This window comes from Struthio camelus, chromosome 5, assembly GCF_040807025.1.
Source record: "Struthio camelus isolate bStrCam1 chromosome 5, bStrCam1.hap1, whole genome shotgun sequence".
NCBI classification, from domain to species: domain Eukaryota; kingdom Metazoa; phylum Chordata; class Aves; order Struthioniformes; family Struthionidae; genus Struthio; species Struthio camelus.
In genome coordinates, this window is record NC_090946.1 from 35,762,356 (window position 1) to 35,778,019 (window position 15,664).

A 15,664-nucleotide genomic window follows, 5' to 3' on the forward strand; every position below is an offset into this window, starting at 1 on the left:
CCACGTAGGTAACATTTGTGAGTAGGAAAGTCACCAATGATACATAATGCTACCTTTGCAAAGCTAAGGAGTTAGAACTCTGTGCTTGTAAAGGGGTTTTCCTGCACACTTACCTGAAGGATAACCAGAGACCTTTGGAATAAAGTATATGAACTGTTGTGATTTATAATCCTGAGCCAAGGTACTCTGGTGACTTCTGTTCCTTCATTGTAGCAGTTAGAGATGTATTCGACAAACTACCAATGGAAGCACTTACATTCACATGAGTGCCATTGAGTCAGCAGATCCCTACAGAGATCTCTACAGATTACTACTTTTATATGCAGGACTGTATGCCAAGAATGAAATTTGAAAATAGTACTGCATTTGAAGTCACTGAAAAAACAAATGTACGTGACATCGCAAACACTAAACAGAATGACAGCAGTGTGGATAGTAGGAGAAAAGCCAAAATAGACAATATAAGAAATTAATAATTGCCTCTGTGAAGCAGTGTTTGAAGTGTCATAATACATAACTATGTTCTGTATAATAAGAAGATAAAAGCAGTATAATGATAAGAGGTAAGACTTTAAGAGCAAACCTTCATTGTCTATCGCATGATATGAGTGTCAGCACCTACATGCAATTTATTTCTTCATTGTAAACAAGGTGGATAAAAAGTTCCTTTTTCACATATAATCAAAAAATCATAAATAGTCTATTGCACATTACCATGCAACATAAATACATAAAATACTGTGATTAATAAAAGCTTGCATAAATGTGCTGCTACTCGCCCTCACTGCAGTACTGCAGACTCCTCTAGGTTTTCTTATAAAAAGGCTCTCACCAAATTATTACAAAATAATTTCACTTTATCCATGAATATGAGGATCAGTCAATGTACAGAGTCACTGCATTGACTTGGAGAAATATCAATAGGGGACAATATATTCTCAGTCCTAAATTACTGGTTGAGATAGTCTAGAGAGAATTTTATGCATTTATGATTATTTAAGTAATTTGACTTTAAAGAAGAATATGGTTAAAAGGACTTTATCAGATACTAGGTTAAGACTTGTGGGTTTTTTGTTTTTTTTTTTTTTTTGTTGCTAGCATAGACAAATATTCTCTTTAACCTCTTTGGAGGCTGTTTGGTACTTACTAATGCTATTTAGTTTTTTATTTAGGTGCCAATACAAAGGTAATCAAGAGATGCTATTAGAGGGCTGCCATCAACACAGTACTTCACAAAGAATAACTAACCCCATGATTATCTTTTTGAAGTCACATGCATTCACAAGTCTTAAGAGTTCAAGAAGCTGACTTTGACAGAATTTGAGAGTAAAACCCTAGTACCTAAAGCACCAGACTAATAACAGAAGGGAATCCTTCCTTAGTCTGAGGGGGACTTTTTTGCTAGGCATGGATTGACTGGTATTTATATCAGTGACAAAGAGAGATTTGGCACAGCTCCCGAAGGCTCTTTCATTTCCATATGTCCAGACAGCTTGTTCATTTTCTAACTTAAATTTTCTGGCTCAGTTGGGTCTCTCCTCAAAATCAGGAGGTACCAATGAGCCCTACTTTCTAAGATACATTTTACTAATAGAATCAAGATTTTTAAGGGCTGAATTAAGGATAAATAATAAGCTCTTAGTGAAATTTATTTATCCAGTACATCCTTGAACAAAGAAATGCCTAAGCTTATCTGTGTGCTGAGTGGTAAACAAGTTACTTATCTTCAGGGAAGCCACTGCTTAACTGTAGGAGTACTTGAGGAGTCGCTGGAGTGGACATAACCAAGGGTTCTGGATAAGGAATGAAAATAACTGTAGTTTTATGTTTGCTCATTCATTTTTATTATCTCAGTTGAGTGATTCTTGACTGGCACCAGCATAAAGAGAAAGCAAAGACTTACATATTATATGCTATAGCGTGTTAAATTAAAGATGCTAGAGCATGAAGACTCAGATTACCTACATTCTTTCTCTCCCTATAATTTTTGCTTGGCATGTCCACTGTATGTACAAATCGGAGCCTAAGTTGCAGTCCTAATAGCTTCTCATTCAAATGTTTAAGCCTTTAAACCTTGCTTGTGGACACTAAACCCTAGGTGAGGAGTATGGCCACTCAATTAAATATATGCTCAATTATGCTGTCTGAATAAGAAGCACATAGCAGCTGAGATATAGATTAGGAAGCTGTTCATAATCATCTTTTAGTTACTAACTTCTGTAATTAGACTGGTACAGGAATCCTCTGTCCAGAAATAGAATGAAGGAGGAAAGTAAATTTGAAATCAGTTCGAGTTTCAGCTAAAGCTTGCACTTGCCTGTGAACAGAGTGGCAGGTCATGAGACTCCCTGGGCTAAAAGTCAAAGCATAAGCTTCAACCAGTCAGTCATACAGCATCAAAGGAAGCTATCTTCTCTAACTCTGGAAAATACATATTGTGTTTTTCTTCTTTTACTGCAGTGGTTTTGAGGCCCGTTCTTGGTAACGGTTGTTACAGTGCAAAATTGGACTCCTCTAAACGGGACAAACAAAGACCTTGAATAAGAATAGAGGATGGTCAGTAAAACTGAGACTAGAAGCATGCCTGTTCCTTCTCTCAAAATAGTGAAACGTTTTCTTTAAAGCCAGGATTCTCCTGGCACTATGATTGCAGTTGTTTATGAGATGTAATGATTTCCAGATGTTTTTGATGAAATGAAAGTTAAAAAACCTATTTTGTACGAAAGTCTCTGTCTAGATTGTTTTCTCTCTAAGGCTAGCCTACCATAAATGCACTACTGCACTGTTAAGAAGTTTGGAACATTGCTGCCTGGTCAGTTTTTTGGAAACAATGCCCTGTGATACACGTTACTCCATACAAAGTACAAACCAATGTGAACTGCAACTTGTGGGTGCTAGCTGGTAATCTTCTGTGATTCGTTTGAAACTCTGTGAAGAGAAAGGACAGGTCTCTTTAAGTCCTAGTGCCTAGGCCCAGGCTCCTCATTTGGTTTTGTTTTTTGAAGGTCCAGAGAAAAAAGCTACCTGAAGAAGAAATGTTTTCCTTTGTCCAAAGCCCTGTGAAATGAATGAAATCTCAGTTGCTAGGACATATGTTGAGGGATCACAATTTGAAACTGGATACTTAATTGTTTTTTGTAATGTAATAAGGTAGTGGTAGGAGGAGAGATTATGTATGCTGAAAGTAGGCTTTTAAAAATCTTCCTGACTCATTTGTGGAGGACTTGCTTAATATAAAAGTCCTAGAACAACAGATGTGTTTCTAATTGCATTCTTAAAATGAAATGTTTTTATTCAGAGTCTGCAGCAAAGGAAATATCCTTCAGCAAAGGGCACCAGCTGCAAAACAATAAAAGGAGCTTTAAAAATTTATCCAGTGACTGGCAGGTTTTTTTTGCCCCCTTAGACTTTATAAAGTTCATATTTATTCATGCAAAATGTAATAGAGGAATTTTAGGTGTTTTTAAGTCCTAAAAGAATCTAAGCCACTTTGACCATTCAGGTAGTAGTTGGCCTGAAATGAAAGACTTGGGAGTACCTGCAGTCAACCTGTTGTGATTCCAATGGACAGTGCGCTCCTAGCTTTGAAAATCAGACACTTATATCTTAAGTAGTCAGCTAAATACAGTGCACACTGCTGAAAACAGCACTGTGTGGACAGAATAATTGTCTACAGTGTTGAAAAAAAAACAATCAACTGGCATTTCACTACTCAATGTCTATTTGAAATTTTTTAATAGGATCATTTTTAAATAAGCGTCCCTATTCAAAAATAAGTTAATGTTGACTAGCCCAATATAAGTGTTGAGAAGGGAGCAGAGAACTGGTTATATGACTGATATTTAAAATGCTTACTTTTAGTCATTGATGGTGAACGAATTGACCTCAGAGTTAGAATCTCTCTGTTACAAATTAATCTCTTCCTCTGATCTGCTTGAGCAGATACTTACTAGTGCCTCCGTTTTCCTTTGCTCACTCAAGTGTCTCATCTTTTTAAGTTCTCAGCTGTAAATTTCAGATGAAGTTTCTAAATGTTGTTGCACTAAATAAAAATATGCCCACGGGTTAACTGAATCCACTGAAAATCATTCTCATTTTGGCAAAATGAACGAAAAGGAATCTTTCACTTGCACAAAACAAAAAAGAGAGAAAATGTGATGTGGTGACAAATGTGATTCTGATGATAATGTTTAACTGGTAGGATGGGACTAAATGGAGTAGTCTTCAGTGGCAAGAAATCAGAGGACAAAAAAAGAATAGAACTCATGTCGCACCAACATAACTCCTGTGAGAGGATTTCAGTTCAAATACTTCAGTGCCAAATTTCTAGTGCCTGCTTCCTGGGTCCATAGGACACCATGCCAGGATTATTTTTGGTGAACAGCACACTGAGGAAGATACAACACTTTGTGTACAAACTTGTCCTCTTTCAGTATGGAAAGGAAAGAAAATTTTTGAGAAAAACCTTCAGTGGGGATCTTCTTAAAAAGAAAAAAAAATGAGGCTTCAAGAATAAAAAAACACTAGATAGTTGAAACATAGGTAGTCGAAAGGGCTATTATGAATAGGGAAATTCTCTTTTTTATGAGCAGACAACAGCCTTCTGTATTTTGTCTTCTTTGAGAAGAAAAATAGAAAACATGAGAAACATTGAAATTCATACTATAATTGTTCATACAATTTGTTCTTTAGTTAAGGAGACAGTTTGTCTGGGTAGAATAGGGGACTGAGAGTCAGCATTTCTTTCTTCTGTTCCCAATTCTGTGGCTGATTAACTATGTAACACAGGTAAACAAAAACCTGGACATTACTTAAATGTAATCTTGCTCAAGATCCTAATGGAAATCTTTGGCAGAGCAGATAATTAGACTTGGGATGATACCATAAAACTCAGGAAACTAATTAATTAAACCAATCTACCCTTCCCCCTATTGAAACAGTGGTCGGGGTCTGACTTTTTAAATACATCCATAGGTGTTATTCACTTTGAACAAAAGTGGCAGGAATATTAGAAAGGCTCAAGACTCTTGGAAAAAAAATATAGACCCAGCTAAATTCCTAATGTAACCAGTTATACAGCTGAAAGAAAATCTTTTGTACTTTTTTGCTCATCATAATAAATATCCCTCTCCAACTGGAGAAAAGAAAGGATTCTCTTTATCAAAGAAAACACATGTTTTGTATCCTGGTAGGACTTCTGCTTTTCTCTTAAATTATGTTTTTTTCTTCACTTTCTTTACTGCCTCATGCTCTTTGTTTTGCTTTTGGCTTTTTCTGTATTTTCTGAAAGGGAATAAGCATATGTATTTGAAGTGAACATACCCTTTCCTACTGTTGGGACTAGGTGCTGAGTTAATGGCTGCAAGAACCAAGTTCACTCTTATCTTTTGTGGAATGCCATATAGGATTGGTTAAGTGCTTATTTACTGTTACTTGGGAAAGTTAAGATTACAAAGCTGGGCCATGTTTATAATCTAGTCTGTTGAAGCATGGATTGTATAATATCCCATATAATTTCTAGCAATACTTTAGTGAAGTTCTGTGAGCATAAACCATACTGTGATTAAAAAAGCTTTCATTCCTTTCCTTGAAGTAGATCACTTCTCTTTATGGCACCATAAACTTTTCTCTCCCATAGTCTTGTTGTTGTAGATTTTAGAAGAAAGTAAGTTGTAGGGAAATGGGGTATGCCACAGAGTACTATGGTATGGAAGCAGTATTTTCATTATTTCCAAAGCTGATATCCTGCAAGAAAGTTAGGATCAGATTTAGTTACATACCACATACAGTTTACAGATGTAAATTGAGTAGCACAAATTAATTATAGCAAAATCTAGACTTAAGGTATTTCCTTATAAATGACATTAACTTTCTTATGCACACAAGGTGTAACATATTTCCTGTATTTTTTTAAACACGCATTCATAGAGGATTCAATGGCTGTGAGAGACAGAGATATCACAGAGCCTTCTCAAACATTTGAAGCGTTTCTGTCTAGATCTGCACACACATCCTTGCAGACACAAAGTTGGTACTGTACTTTAGAGTCTTCTGTCTAGATCAAGCAGAAAGTTTTCTTTTAAGAAATAGAAACCTGAAAACAGCATATGATTGCTCATATCTGCCATCAGAAATTGTTAATGATTAATAATAATGTAAATACTGTTTTTCTAATTGCTACACCATTTGCTTTCATTCAGCAGTCTCCATTCAGGCACGTGTGTGTTATGCTTGAGTTGTTAACTAAGAAAACAGGATCATGCCCAGGCTTAGAAAGATTTTTCCTCCACAGTTCAATGTAGTTCTAAGAGGACTTTTATGCGTTGAAACAATGTGGAGCTTTCATGTTATTCAATGGAAAGAGAAATTCGGCAGATACTTAAGCAGATTCCTTTGGAACTGTCTCCTGTGTATAGGAAGCAAATGAAAGTAAAACCTAGGATAAATCCTACAAATAGAGTGATGAGTGCAGGAATGCTAGGGCATGCCATCGAGATCCCCAAAGGAATGCGCGGAGGACATAGGTTTGCACAGGCCCCAGAGCACACAGTCTCCCTCTCTTCATTCCCTTATTGAAGTTTCCATCAAACACATATAGCAAACACACGAGTGAAAATAATAAACATGATGTACATCATGCTTAATGTGTTAGCATGTGTGGCACACTAGCTAAAGCCAAAGTTAGACAGAACATAATCAATGAAGAAATATTTTTATAGCTGAGGTTTTTGTTTTAGTGCATTTCGATAAAGGTAGAATCAAGTGTTCAGATGTGAAGTTCTTCAGTGACAAAAGAAATTCAGAACTGAGTTTATGTTGCTTTCTCCCTGGGAAGCATATTGTGCTATAGTATATGCTTTCCCATCCATTAGTCTATTTCCATTTCTATAGTACTACTTTGGAAGGGGGTAACACTGCAGACACAGTTTACAATGCAGCATGTCAGTCAACCTCAAACTGCGTGATAAAGATTTTTCAAATTCTTCTGCCTGCCTTATTTTGCAGAGAACACCCAGTGATAAGACTGTTAATTAAGATCTATGGTATCCATAGAAAGAAATACTTTCAGTTCCAGGATTAGAAGGGAGGGAACTGGAAATACGTATGTGTGTGTGTATACACACACACACACACACACACACACACACACACACACGTGTACATATATTGATGGAATTCATTAAGAAATGATAAAAATGGATTGTCCTGTTTTCCCTGGAAGGACAATGCTGTCATTGGGCGTACAGTCAGCATTTTACCAAATATTCTTATGCTGATGTAGCATTAAAAACAGTAATAGAGAAATAGTAGTGGCTGATTGTTAGACATTACTTTCCATCCAAAGGTTTGAAAGCATTCTCCAAGCTAATTTACATATAATAATCAACAAAGAAACTGAGTCACAAAAATCTTCTAGTTTTGTTCCACGGCACTGTACAGTAATTTATACATAGGTAATATGAAATGCAGTTTCTAGCTTAAACTGCAGTTATATGGAATAGATGACATACTCAGTATGAACTATGGGTGGAATGGAAAAGGTGAGTACAAACATATAGGGAAATACAGAAAAAAGAATGGCAGAATGAAAAATAAACAAAAAGAAGCCCAGGTTCAGGTTCTCGCTTGGTGGGCAAAATACTATGCTCAGAGCCATGTTAGGGGTAATTAGGCTTGTGTGATGGAAGAAAACTGGGCGTGTTTGCGGCCTAGAAGGGGAAGGAAAAAATCCTATTATGCATACAGTAAGGCGTCAACAAGAACTGAAATATTATTGTTATTTGTAAGATGCTGCTGCCATCTCCATACTCCCTCAGAATTACTTTACTTTCACTTGGAGGAATGAAGAGATTATATTGTTACCTATAAATCATAATTCAGGAGGCATTAGACACAGGAGATTACTGCATTGCTGAAGGCACCAAGAGGCTACCTAAAAGAAGGAGGCAACTTGGCCACAATTGCTAAGTACACAGTTGCAAAACGATCCATTGTCCCATAAGACTGTAACATAAGGCAGTTTAAACTACAGAACAGAAAAATGCTTGCAAACTCAAATTCACTTTGCATATCCTGTGTGCTTAAAACACAGTCTGTGAGGCTTGAAGAAGCTTGCTTAGCATTAGAAATTGCCCAGATATTGGCTAATATATTCTACATTACTGCTTTTCAGTTGTTATATTACCTTTAAATCAACGGCGCTTACTGATACCAATTTGGATTTGCTCTTGTTTTATTTCCAGCAGCTGTACTTACAATAATTCATGTTTAGAGTTGTTATATTTGTTTTCCAGCTATTTTCAGTGAATGATAAATTAGATTTGCCCTTAGATTTCATAGTCTTGTACAGGAACCTGTACTCCAATGGTTTCCTATAGGGGTATTTCTGAGTATTTTATGAACAAGAAAACATTTGAATAATGTTTATTTTGTATGCATATTTCATTATATTTATGGTCTGGCTCAGGTTTCGTTTCAGCACTTCTTTAATTTTCATACTTGGTAATGTTTATTTGTCTTTTTTTCCACTGACTATAAGCTTCAGTCTTCCGTTGTTGTGTCACTTGCAGTTACTACTTTTCTCTGGCTGTCCTAACTATTTGAACCTGATCACATCCTATTCTTCCGTATTTGCTTTCAACTTTCTCTTTTTTTATTAATCTTTTAATTCCCATTTAATTTAAATGTGATTTATTTAAACAACAATCAAATGATTACATTCCACATAATATATATCATGTTTTAGCATAAATAGTTTAGCTCTCCTAATTATTTCTACTGTCAGATGAGGCCAATATATTCCATAGTAGCATATAAAAATAATTTGAATGACTCTCCTAAGAGAAGGAAGTAGAGGCAAAGATTAAGGTTTAGTCTATTTTATTTTCAGTTGGAATTTGGGCTTTTTTATTTGGTAACACATTGCATTTCATTCTCACTAACATGAAAAATAAAATTTATGAAGTCAAGCTCTATTCATTCCAAGAAAGTATAGCAATACAAAATCATACCTCAGGAAGGAATTTGAACCAAATCCCATATGGTTTACAGTGGTACAATCTAACAGTGAATGTTACGGAGTAGATATCCAAAAGAATTCTAAATTTTTTTTTTCATTATTTGCAGTCTAATTTTTTTCCTCTTGTTTTGTTCCATTTCTTTTTTTCTCACATTCTTTGTTTATTCTATACTTATTGAGCAAAGGAACACTTTAATTCAGGGCTCTTGAAAATGTTGTAAAATGTGTTATTTTAGTATGCTTAATAAAAATCCAAAATGTTCTGTGAACATTTCAGAAAAATTAGTTTAAAAAAAAATTATTGACATTTTTAATAGAAAATAAAATAACAGTTTTTCTAGTTCTAGGAGTTTCTATATACTGCATCTCTGGCAGTAGTACCTAAATACACCCTGGGCATTACTGTTCTTTAGAAACCACTCTTTCTTCAAGTATCATCCCATTTGCTTTGCTGCAACAATTTCCTGAGGTACATTTATTTTCTCTGTCCATGATTATGTGGAATTCATAGAGATATGCAAACAGGCCTCAAATTACATCAGATGCATGTTAGCATTATAGCATTTATGTATTTTCATACTGGAGAAGATATTCTCAGTACAAAGCAACAGTCTTCTGTTTAAATTCAATTTCAGAACAAAACTAATTTCTGTTTCCAGTGCGATGGTCAGGGATGTGATTGAAACTATTGAGAAAGACAGGCTGTAGGGAATCAAAATATATTAAGCTAACTAAAGACATAACTGAGAAGGATTTTTTTTTTTGTTTTAATTTTTATATTAGGAAATGCACACCATTTAGGAAACAGTAATTAGTATTTATTAATATTTCTATTAATCTTATTGCATACAGAGAAAATGAAGTGCTAGGAAAATTCATGGTAATGGCATATGGAAAGAGGACCATGGAAAAAGAATTAGAAGCTGACCTTCTGATGTTTAATTATTAATAAGAACTGCTTGGCATGAAGCTTAATTAAACTTCTTACTTGGCAATGGAGGTCCTAGTCAAACCCAGAGCAGGCAACAAAATTTTCTGTTTAAATGGAATGAAAACCATTTTTGCTGCTTGACTGACTTTTTCACAGTACTTGCGATTAGTTGCAACTGTGAGTAAAGGTGAAAGGTCTTAAAGTCAGATCTGAGATATGTGATCTTAAATTGCATGACTATATCTGTTATGATTTGACTGAGTGTTTTATGTGCACTTATGCCTATCTTACATCATCTATGCCAGCATATAAAACTGCTAGTCTATCTGCTCTCTGCTGTTCCACATTCACTTTACTGGGTACAAGGGGCGTGCATTTGTTTGCGTACTCATATTGTACAGTAAGGGTTTCAAATATAATAATTGGTTGAGGAAATTACAGCTTTTCATAAGAGTTCCAGCAGGAGAAAGTGAATGAAAATGCAAGCCAGGTTTCGTGGGATTTAGTGACAGTGAAAATTTTTATCTTATTGGGACACTGAGAAGACTCTTTTGAGCAAGCTGAGCCTACTCATTCCTGGGTTAGCTTCTTCTGTTATCATGCCTGTGCTGGCTGGTACCATTATGGAGTAGTAATTACAACCAACTTGAATAACTGAGCCATTCCCTCCCTTAAGACAGAGCAACCTTCAGCATCCCTGAAAGATAGTTGTCTTCAGGAAGATAATTGTCTCAGTTATGAGTACAACATGTAGAGTACACAGATACAATCTACAGAGCTACTGTGCCTATTTTGCTCTTTCTCAGTAGCAGTGAGCATGTAAGAAGTTCCTGCTGGCTTCTTGCTCCTGTTTCTGCGTGGCCACTTCAGTTACACAAACATAACTTACATGCCCTATATTCATACGGCACAGGATAAAACAAATTTTAGTGAAGTACCAGATTTAAAATAACACGTTTTTTTTAATACTAGTATTTTACCGATTTGTACTTTCGTGGGAATACAGATTCTTGTGCTGCTCCATCTAATAAGGTCAGCGCAGGCCTGGAGATAAATAGCTGGGTACAGGCAAAAAGGACGTATTTAAGACAACAGTGTCACCAAGAAAAATGCTTGTAGAATGGCACCCTTGGTGCCCTCTAAGAGTACAGAGTTTTATCAACCAATGTGTCATAGGTGAAAGTTACTCACAGGTAGTACCTAGCTTTGAAGGCAGTGACACACAATACGTGTCTGGGAATATTTCTCTTCTTGTCAATGAATGTGACATTATTAAGTTTAAAAATATTGGCAGCCAGTATAAGTTGTGTATACAGTCTTCACACACTATTAGCTTTTGCTTTAAAAGCCAATCTGAAATATAAAGATCAATATTAAATTATGTTTGATGTGTTTCTCTATTAAAAACTGCAACTTGTAATTTTTTGAAGAGATGATTTCTATCTGTTAAATCAAACAGAATGTTCTTTTCAGCCTAAGAATCTGATAATTTGGTTTAACATAGTGAACATGCCACCAAGAAAAAACCCTCTGTCTGCCACAATGATTATAGAAGCAGATCTGCACAAAGACTTCCATGTCGTGCTGATGTGCAGTAATTGTTGTTTCAGAGGAGATCCTAGATGTAAGGAAATTTATTTATACCAGGGAGAATAATAGATGCATCAGCTAGCTTCACACAGGAATGAAAAAGGCATATATCTGCTAATCTAAAGGACACTTTATTATCTATTTTATTCTGTCACTGTCCATTACACTCAGCAAGTGTTTCATTGCACTCACAAAGAGCTCATTTTTTTTCAGATGTCGGCAACTGCCATTTTTACCCTATACATGTTTTTTCAGCTATCTCCTCAGCCTCAAAGAAGAGTGCTAGTGCAAACAAATCTTCAGGATCTGTATTATCTTATGAATCTCCTGCTCATATTTCTCTGATCACTTGAAATACCAGCAGCCACTGAAATAGCACATTAGGGAGGAGCAGCCAGGGAGGGTTCCATGTGAGCTAGAATTCATGCCATTACACTTCCTTATGTAGCTGATGAACTGGTAATAAGAAGGAAGGAAAGTACGGGGTGTAACTATTTTTATTTTGTGCTAGCTTAAAGGGGTAACTACAAATAGTTTGGCACTTCATGCTTGTTTTCTTAAAGGAAAAGTTTTTTAGAAGATCTGATCTAAGATGCTTTTGACATTTTTGCATATGTATTTACCCAAAAAAGAGAGTTTTATTAAAAGTTGTGGACTTATACACTGCGGAACTAAAACATTTCCCAGTTGTGCTATAGATCAAAATGGAATGATCATGGCTGTGTGTGAGATAAACTGATGATAAACAAAAAAAGAATGAAGTTTGTCCTCTTATCTAATCCGTGTAAGTTCTGAAGGGGATGGGGTGGAAGAGAGGAACAGAATGTACAACGTCAGTAGTAAAAGTGGTAAGAGGCTATAAATATTATTTCAGTCAATATTTTACAAATGTCATTCATTAAAGTGTATACAGGTATATATGACTTGACAGGGAATCTTGAGATACCAGGATAGGAAAGTTCACCAGAGGAATGATGATCTCACGTATTTTTTAAATAGCATCTTTCACTTCTATGCCTCCTGTATTTTCCTCTTTTTATGAGGAAGAAAACAAATATATAATCTGCCAATGACATATCATGAAAGGATACACAGCAGTAGTGGCAAAACTAGGTTTCTTTTCAAGGCTTAAACCTAGTGATCTTAGAGCTGTGAGCATATCTTTTACTTTAAAAGGTAAAACTAAAGGTTAAAAAAGAAACTTATATTAAATTAATAGTAAGTACTGGTCCTGTATTTTCCCAGTCTCTTGTGAAGTGCATCTACATTTTTATCTTTATTTTGCAACTGTTTTAGGAATCAATGCTTCCTCCACTTGCTTTTGTTAATGAACTTCACCGCTATATATATTCTTAGGCTTTGAAGCAGCTGTGATTGAACGTGATGGAAATATATCCGGTAAGTTTAATAAGCTCATGACCCCCTTTCAGTCAATGTAGTAACCAATGTAACTGCCAAAGGAGAAGCAGAACTGATTCATCATATTTTTCTTAAATTCCATGTTTCAGAAAATCTTCCAATTCATAGCTAGCTGGGCCATCAAAGTTAAGAAGCAAATACAAAATGTTCATAGTTGCAGGCAAAGGTAAGAAAACCCTCTCTGAAGTGGGCTTCCTACCTTGCATTTTGGAATTATTACCTATTCAGCCTCCACATTCAATTGCATTTAGAATCTAAGAAGGTGTTGTTGCTATAGCTTTCTTCTAATAGTCTGGAAGAGTACAGTCTTTATTTTTTTTCATTTTTTTTCTTAAAGTTTGTATAGTGTGACCCACTATAATATCTTTGGGATTTCCGTGCCATTAATCAGTCTAGGTGGGAAAAATGGAGAATTCTGAGGTTGAGAAATCTCCTTTTGCTGTCTTCTGTACCTAAGGTTCCCTTAACAAGTCCAAGTGACTAACAAAGCTGATATTTTGTCGTACTTTTTCCAGAAAATGATTAGCTGTTTTGTATTACAACATTTTTGAATGCCTAATGTGTGATGCCCTACATAGATGTGACATTCATTTTTAAATTGCCTCTCTGTGAGCACCTTGGTATTCAACAGTATCCATCATTTCTATTCACTTGGCAATACATGTCTACTTTTCTTGTGTTCCTATCTTTCAATTTCTTTTTTTCAAGCTCAATAAAGTCACATATTGGAAACCTCAGGTAAAATCCACTCTCCCTTTAACTTCTCTTTAGCTTCCAATGTATCTACAAGGGACCTGTTTATCTTTCAGTATATTAAATATTTATAGTGGGTTCAATATTTAGAGTGGGGTCTCTACAAGAGATTTGAAATCCTTATACATTATCTGTAGTCCAGGAATATGTATTTTAAATAATGATTCTTTCACATCTCTTGAGATTATAAAATCATTCTGGAGATATGTCAGAATCTACCTCTTTCACAATCACATTTTTCTTTTTACACAAAAGATTGTACTTGTATATTTCAATGGAAGAACAGTTTATGTGCCATACTAGAAATAAAACTGTTGTTCTTATTTTTGAATTTCCCCAGGGACGTATTTCACATTTTAACTAGGCAAACTCTGCTCCCTACCTTCCCTAAATTAAAACTGTAATTGCAATGCTAGAAAGAATTTCCTTGGTCAGGAAGTCCGGTTCACAGTATCATGGGTATGAGGTCATATGGTTATTTTCATAAACTGATCAAGCTTTCAGAAGCTGGCTGAAGATGTGTTTCCTGGTGTGTACTAAGTTTTCCCAACATCTACACAGACAACTCCTTCTGTGGTTTCAACTTCCTTCAAGTTCCCTTCAAGGAAATTCTCCCTATTTTTCTCCCTGTACATATAGGGACAAGATCCTCATATAGTCCCTCCTTCCGTCACATCACAGACTGCATCTTGAATTGGGTCTTATAGTGTGGATGTCTGTATATAGACAGTTAAAGTACTGGCAACAACCTTTCAGTTATTAGTTTATATTTCTTTTTTTTCTTTCATTCAGATGACTAAGATTTCCTTAGATGGCTGTCCAATGCATCGATAGTTTTCTTCGCAAATTATTAAGCTCTATTGAGCTTGCTCAAGCAAGGTTGCCCATGGTACTATAGCTGAAAAAGGTCTCAGTTCATTAAGATTTTTGAGGAAACATTCTGAAGATTTGAAAGCAGGAAAAAATATTTGCTACTTAGGTTCACTCAGAAAACAACTCTTAGCCCCATTTGGCATTTTACTGGAGAAAACATTGCAAAGAAAGGACACCACTGTATCCACTTGTTGTGAGAATTCATGTGGTTTTCATCTTCTAACAATAGTGAGCTCCAAGACCAAATGCCTTTGTAGAGGAAGGGCATATTTGCTTTCAGGAGTAGGAAGTGGCAGCAACAGGAAAGACCTTGAAGTGTAGGTACTGGCCGGAGAGGCAGGGAGTGCCTTGGGAGTGCCACGAGCCAGTCTCCTCTCCCACCTACTGATCTTGCACCAGCTGAGCCTGCCCTGGCAGCACAGCCACCTTCTGGGCCTCATTCTACCACTGCAGCCAGTAAGTCAGTCTTTCTAAGGGCCGGACAAAGTCTTCAGATGAGCTGGATCCAGCCCATTGATGATCTCTGGCATAGTCCCTTATAGTTCATAGCAACTCAAAATAAATGTGATTATTTAGGGAAGGAAAAGCGTGTGGTGGTTATTCTCTGTGTTCTCTGTAGAGCTGTGTATCTTAAGCTTTGAACATAGCTATGATAAATAAACATTGCTCCAGTAGTTTCAGTTCCAGTTCATTTCAGCTAAGATTTTGCCCTTGCTCACTATTGCTATAAAAATTGCTGATGGTAGTTCAGAAATCTGAGTGCATTTACACGTGACACCATGGTAATGGTAAGAGTGGTGCAATTTTAGAATGACATTACATTTCATATAAAATTAACTTTGTTTTTAATACAAGAAGTATTTAGTTGATAAGATTTATTGACCACAACATAACTGAATTGGTATATATATCATATAAAAATACTATAGCTTATATAAATTCACAAGGGGATCTTTTTTAAGCAGACTTTATCAGTTATGTATTATTTCACAATTAAAATATCTGGGCATTCAGACTTTGACAAACTGAACAGATTGTGTCTTTATAGATTAAACTCAGATAAATATTTTCTGCTGTTA